Source organism: Octopus bimaculoides, chromosome 8, assembly GCF_001194135.2.
Source record: "Octopus bimaculoides isolate UCB-OBI-ISO-001 chromosome 8, ASM119413v2, whole genome shotgun sequence".
NCBI classification, from domain to species: Eukaryota; Metazoa; Mollusca; class Cephalopoda; order Octopoda; family Octopodidae; genus Octopus; species Octopus bimaculoides.
In genome coordinates, this window is record NC_068988.1 from 12975771 (window position 1) to 12982902 (window position 7132).

Below are 7132 nucleotides of genomic sequence, written 5' to 3' on the forward strand. Positions count from 1 at the left end.
AACACACACACACACACACATATATATATATATATATGTATATATGTGTGTGTGTGTGTATATATATATATAAATGGAGTTAAACGCAGGTGTTATTTAAATGTTTTTACTTCCAACATGTTTCGAAGAAAACATTGGTATTATTCCAGAAGGAATAAAATGGTGTAAAACAATGCAATCTTCTCATCAGGGAAAGAAAGAAACTAAACACATCAGTAAGACATTTAACAGAATGTGATGACTGTGTATATGATGAAGGGAATGGTAGCAAGTTTTTTTAAAGAACCGTTAGTAGATGCGTCAATGTAGTTTATAGAAAGAAAGAAACTAGCAGAAAACTAATAGGGGAGAGATATAGAGCAATAGGTGAATTAGAATAAAACTTAAAGGCATGGAAGTAGATCTCACAAGCCTTCTGTGGCTACAGTAAAGACATTTGTCCAAGATGCTACGCTAAGATTGAACCCAAAACTACATGGTTGGGAAGCAAGCTTCTTAACCACACAGCCAGCTATTAAAAAACAGTATTTAAAAAAAAAAACGCTACAATAATCATTAAATACAAAGAAACTTCTTTCAGCATTTTCTGCATATGTTTGTGCTTGAAGTTAACCATTTATTTACAATGTAATACATAAGAAGTATTGATGTAATCTGATTTTGAAAAGATCCGCCCATGTCAGTGAAACTGGGTTCCTGAAGTGTTGCGTGTCCCACTCACACTTAAGAAAATTTCTCACACACTCTACCACAACGAATCAAACTACACCTCTTCTCTTCCTCCTACTTCCAATTCATGCACTATGCTTACCTCCACTCACCAATCCTGTCCTCTTGGCCCTGTGCCACTGTATAATTGCTCTCTTCTAGCTCCAGACCTGTGTGTTCCACACACGCCGTCTTTTTCTCTTGGAAGTACCTGGTGACCCTGTCAGTGCAGGTGCCACTTAAAAGCATCCGATCCACACTGTAAAGTGGTTGGCATTCGTAAGGGTATCCATTTGTAAAAACCTTGCCAAAACTAACCTCGCCTGTGCTTGTGTCACGTAAAAAGCGCTAAGTCCACTCTGCTGAGTGGTTGGTGTTTGGAAGGGCATCCAGGTGTAAAATTCCTGCCTAAACAGTTAGAGAAATCTGGTGCAGGCTTCTTCCTGGCCAATTCTTGTCAAACCGTCTCTAGGGAAAACAGAGAGAGAGAGAGGGGGGGATGGGGATATTGAATAGCCTTAACAGCTGGCTTACAGAAAGACCAACCCAATAACGTGTTAAGTTGTATGTGGGGGTGGGGTGTCAAGAAGCGGTAAAGATCTATGATCTATGTGAATGTAGCACATGAATGTACGTAATATTTGGCCTGTATTTGCATATAATAAATGTAGATCAGTAAATCACATAATTTCAGTTTCTTCGTGAACGATCTTTATTGATACATGATATGTATACTGTTGCTGTAATTGATTTAAAGAAATTTCATTCATTATTCTCTTTCCAAAAGAAAAGTATTTTCGCTCGTATGCCAAGTCATGTTGGAGTTCTTTCCCTTAGATCATAACTCAGTATGTGCATTTTGTAAATATTCCAACTTGAGTTTTTAAAAAACATTTTTATTCCAGAAACAGGAGACTAAGCATCGCAATATGGTTAAGATTTCTGCTTCATAACCACGGGATTTAGGGTTCGATCTCAGTATGCGACACTTTGAGCAAGCGTCTTAATCTGTAACCTATAACTGACCAATGCTTTATGAATGAAGAAGTAATTAAAACTGCATGAACAGTACATATGATATGTACAGGAAGTAAACAGTGAAAAAAATAGGGGCTGGTATGGTTGCGTGGTAAGAAGCTTGCTTCCCAACTCCACATTTCCGAGTTCTGTTCCCCCGTCTGACACCTTTGGCAAATGTCTTCTACTATAGCTTCAGGCAGACCAAAGCTTTGTTAGTAGATTTGGCAGATGGAAACTGAAAGAAGCCTGTCGTATATATGCGTAAAAGACGAAGACGGGTGTATAAACAACAAGTAGGCGTATTAGTTTGACGTCCGGGAAGGTGAGAAAGTCTTTTACCTTTCGAGCCTAAGCTCTTCATCAGAAAGAAACATGAGGAAATAAACAGAGAATGGAGAGAAAAGGAGATTCATGCGTGTATATCTTTGTGTCTGCGTTTGTGTCTCACCGTTGCTTGACAACCGGTGTCGGTGTGTTTACGTTCCCGTAAATGAGCGGTTTGGTAAAAGTAACAGATAGAATAATTATTATGCTTTAAAAAAAGTCCTAGGGTCAATTTGTTTGCCTAAAACCCTTCTGGGCAGTACCCCTGCATGACCACAGTCAAATTATTGAAACAAGTAAAAGATAAAAATCTTTAAAAAAGGAAAAAGAAAAAACAGGGGTAGAATTTCATGAAGTATGGAAGTTTGAAAGAGGTAGTGTTTCAACAGCTAACAACTCATGTGGGAGCAATTCTGAGGGCGAAAAAAATGTTTCTGAAAGTCATGGGTGCTGTGTTGTTTTTTGATTTTGTAAGCATGTCCAGGAGTGTTTGACTCAAGCAAAAAAAAAAATTTTTTAAATAGTGTAATAGGTGTAAAACAACTTGCTCTAAACGATTATAAAAAAAAATGTGCGCTCGGAACTTTCCAGGAAGTAATTCCTCCCCTCCTCGGAACTTTTCAGGAAGTAATTTATCATAGTTTTGTCATACATGCACACTGACATTGCACATCTAGAGGAGCATGCTAGTTTCATTTCTTCCTAGTCTTCACATGGCCCACATTTCACTACCATATAGTTTTACTGCTCATACACAAGCATCATACAATCTACTTTTCATGCTGAGAAAGAGGTCTTTTGTTACCAACAGAAGTAATAGCTAACGGCACTTTCTCCAGCCAGTCTGTATTCTAGCTACAATATTCTTTCAGAACATTCCCCTCCACTGCTAATTAGGTCACCTAAATAACAGAAACTGTCTACTACCTCTAAGGACCCTCCTGGGCATTCGAGAAAATCTATTTCCCATATGTTTTTAGTGTTTATTGTTCTTGTGCATTTGCCACAAACGAAGTCTACTTTCTCTGTTAATCTTCCAGTGATACCACTGCACCTTTTGTGTGTCTATAGTTTACATCCAGTACACTATGGAATATCTACATACACCTTTTCTACATATCAAACAAGGCCATTTTCCTGAAGAGATTAGTGTATTGTCAGTTTTCTTGCTCACTAGAACTTTAGTCTTTTCTAAGTTAAGTTTAAGGTTCTTTGATTCCACATTTGGAATTTCTTTCCTAATTCCTACCACAGATTCAGCTATAAGAACAAAGTCATCAGCACAGAGGAGTTCCCACAGACAACTGGTCTTAAACTCCTCTATCATGGCCTGGAGGACATTGATAATCAGGAAGGGACTGAGAGCTAGTGAACTCCTACTTGCACACTTAATTTCATCACTGTACTTGTTAACTCTCACCTTACACTCATCACCCATATACAAGGATTGGACAATTCTCAGCTGCCATTCATCTTACTTCTAATTTCTGCAGTGACCACCAGATCATAGAGTAAGGGATTTTTTTCTAAATACTTCTGCATTTGTCTTATTTGGAAGAGAGCACAAAACCAGGTAAGATTGGAATCAAAGGTGTCCATAGGTAAAAAGTGGTTGAGAACCACTGGTCTAGAGTGATGTTTGGTATCTGATTTTTTTGATAAGTCTTTAGGTAAATGTCATCAGTCTGTTTGAAGCTCAAAAGTCTGATTACCAGAACAAGGATTTCTGAGACCATTACTATCCTTCACCACTGCAAACAAAAATATAAATCATATTGTCATCACACAACTTCTTCATTGCTTTCAAAGCACAAAGATAAATTCCTCAGGTCCCATGGATATAGTTGTTTCTCTCTGGATGAACATGAAAAAATAAAAGATATTATTTTTAAAGTTTAGTATATTGTAGTTATATTAGGATATAGTTCCATAAAGACAGTTTATAGCTTCATAAAGAATAAAATTTTGCTAAATGTTTTTGACATATATCAAATTGTTTCTTCATAAAAGTTTGAAAAAAATTGTAAAAGGTCAAATGGTAAAAATATTTCATAAAAATATGTCTGTATTTTATATGAAGAAAATACACCAGAGAGTACATGAATTAACTAATTTGTCATATGAATATACGATATAGTGTTTTATGCATTTTTATATATATGAATACATATGTAATAATAGACTGTGTCCAAAATATGTCAGTATAAGTACACATAACCTATTTCTATGCAGATATGATACATGAGCCTGTGGGATTTAGTGATGTTGTAATCAACAAATAATGTGAGCCCTTGGACTCGGCTACAAAAATATAGTGGGTATACCTTTTTTATTATTTATCTTTTTTTTGCTTCAAACATTGGACTGTGGCCATGCTGGAGACTTGCTTTGCAGGGTTTTAGTTGAACAAATCGACCCGACCCCAGTACTTACTTTTAAAGTCTGATACTTGTTCTTTCAGTCTCTTTTGGCAAACTGCTAAGTTATGAGAATATAAACAAACGAACACCAATTGTCAAGTGTGTGTGTGAAGGTGACAACACAAAGACACACACATACACAACTGGTTTCTACACAGTTTCTGTCTACAGGATTTGGCCTGGGGGTATAGTAGAAGACACTTGCCCAAGGCGATGCACAGTGGGACTGAACTTGAAATCATGTGGTTGCAAAAGTGAGTTTCTGAAACTTTATAGCCATATAAACATTGCAAGAGCTTAACTAATGATTCATCAACAAATATATACATAAGCTTTTGGCACTTTAATATTATAATACTGAAGTAAATATAAAGAAATGAAACCTAGATATTTTTCATTTGTCAATGACGATTGTGAAGTTAAAATATTTAGCTTCTGAGTATTTTGACACATAATACTGCAATAGTGGAGAAGATGTGATATTGCACTGAGCTCACACTAGGCAAGAAGTTAAACATTTTTTTGGCCTAAAACACAACTTGGACCCTAAGTAAGGTATGTGTAAAATTTGAATGAAATTGGTTGTGTAGTTCTCAAGTTTTAGGGATTCACACAGACACACACTCTCATGGGGAATCAACAGATAAACACACACATATTTGTGTATGTATATGTTTAAATAAATGTCATTAGATGCAATAGACTCAAGTGTGAAAATGTCAGCTTTACAGGCCAACAAATTTTTGCTTAACTTAGGTTTCCCCTGGCAGAACATGTCCACAATGAAAGGCATTCCAGCTTTGAATATCCTGTCTTTTTTGTAAATCTATCACTATGATATGTTCTATTTTTATGACAATATTGTAATGTAGTTCTCTGACAGCTAACAACTGATGCAGGCAGTTTATTCCATGCTTCAGCAATTCTGAGTCTGAAAAAATGTTTCTGAAATTCATAGTGCTGTGTTGTTTCTTGATTTTGTAAGCATGTCCATGAGTATTAGACACATGGAATTCGAAAAAATGCTCAAGGTTGTTGTTGGAAAGATAGTGGATAATCTTGTGAGTTTCTACCAAGTCGGTTGCCAAATCTGCCTATGCCAAGAGATGCTTTAATGTGTCCATGCCAACAGAAGCAAGATGTTCAGTGTATGTTACATGCCTGACAGTGGGTGTTTGTCTGGTTGCACATTTTTGAACAGTTCTTAGGAGATTGATATGCAAAGCAAGATAATGCATGATTAATTCAAAACAATGTGAATAAATAAATGTTACACTTGATTGAGTAATCTGAATGCTCAAAGGTTAAAGTTATTGCTCCTATAGAATAATACAAAGGAGCCTCAGCATGGTCATTCTATCTGTTAGAAATAACAACTAAATCTCTCAAATTACACCTTGCAGTCTTAAATATACACAGAAGATGATGTAATCCTATATACTGAAAAACAAAACAAAAACTGCATGATTATGAATGACATGCATTCTGGTCATAGGTTTACTTGACCTGGAATGAGTCGGGGTTAAACAACAATAAAATGTAGAATAGTTAATCAATATGCTACAACTCTAAGCTATGCCACTGAGTAGCAGCTGCACAATGGTATAGCTTAAGAGTGTGGGTCATCCAAGCAGCTGTTGAATTTGCCTCACTCTCACCCCCACCCCATATGGCTTATACAGTTGACTCAAAAGTGCTGACCCCTTAAAAGTGTTGCCTGAGGAAGATTGCTCCCATTACTCCACCTCAGGTATATTACTGATACGAGATAGTATTTGATGAATTCTTTTACATTGTTCATTGTTTTTGTTCTTGTAAAATAAGCACTTTTTTTATCATGAAAAAAAAAAGGTTAATATGATTTAGACAATGTTAACTTTACTGCAGATTGCACTTTTAGGGTTTACATTGGAAAAGTTCAAAGGTCACTTTCAAATTTACTTTTTTGGTTTAGGGTGCCTGAGCTTTTGCAATGTATTTTATATACACAGCTACACAGCAATTAGAATTACAATTGAGCAAGCACTTTCTTTTTCCATAAATCACAATAGTAAAAAATAACATTGTATATAAGATATATTCTATTTTGGATTTAATTTCCTATAATTATGATCACATATTATATACGAGTGCATATCATACATGAATAAATATAATATATTCTGTTTTTTTGATTGATGTACTTTTTACCACAAGATTTATTTCTTCATTTTGTTGGTCCTGGTATTAGTTCAGCAAACTTTGCCTCAGTGAAGAGAAGATAATACTTATTTTGTGTAAGGTGGTGAGCTGGCAGAAACATTAGCACACCGGGCGAAATGCTTAACGGTATTTTGTCTGTCTTTACGTTCTGAGTTCAAACTCCGCCGAGGTCGACTTTGCCTTTCATCCTTTTGGGGTCGATAAATTAAGTACCAGTTAAGCACTGGAGTCGATTTAATTGACTTAATCCCTTTGTCTGTCCCCTCTATGTTTAGCCCCTTGTGGGCAATAAATAAATGAGAAACATTAGCACGCTGGGTGAAATGCTTAGCGGTATTTTGTCTGTCTTTACATTTTGAGTTCAAATTCTGCCGAGGTTGACTTGGCCTTTCATCCTTTCAGGGTCAATAAATTAAGTACCAGTTAAGCACTGGAGTCGATTTAATTGACTTAATCCC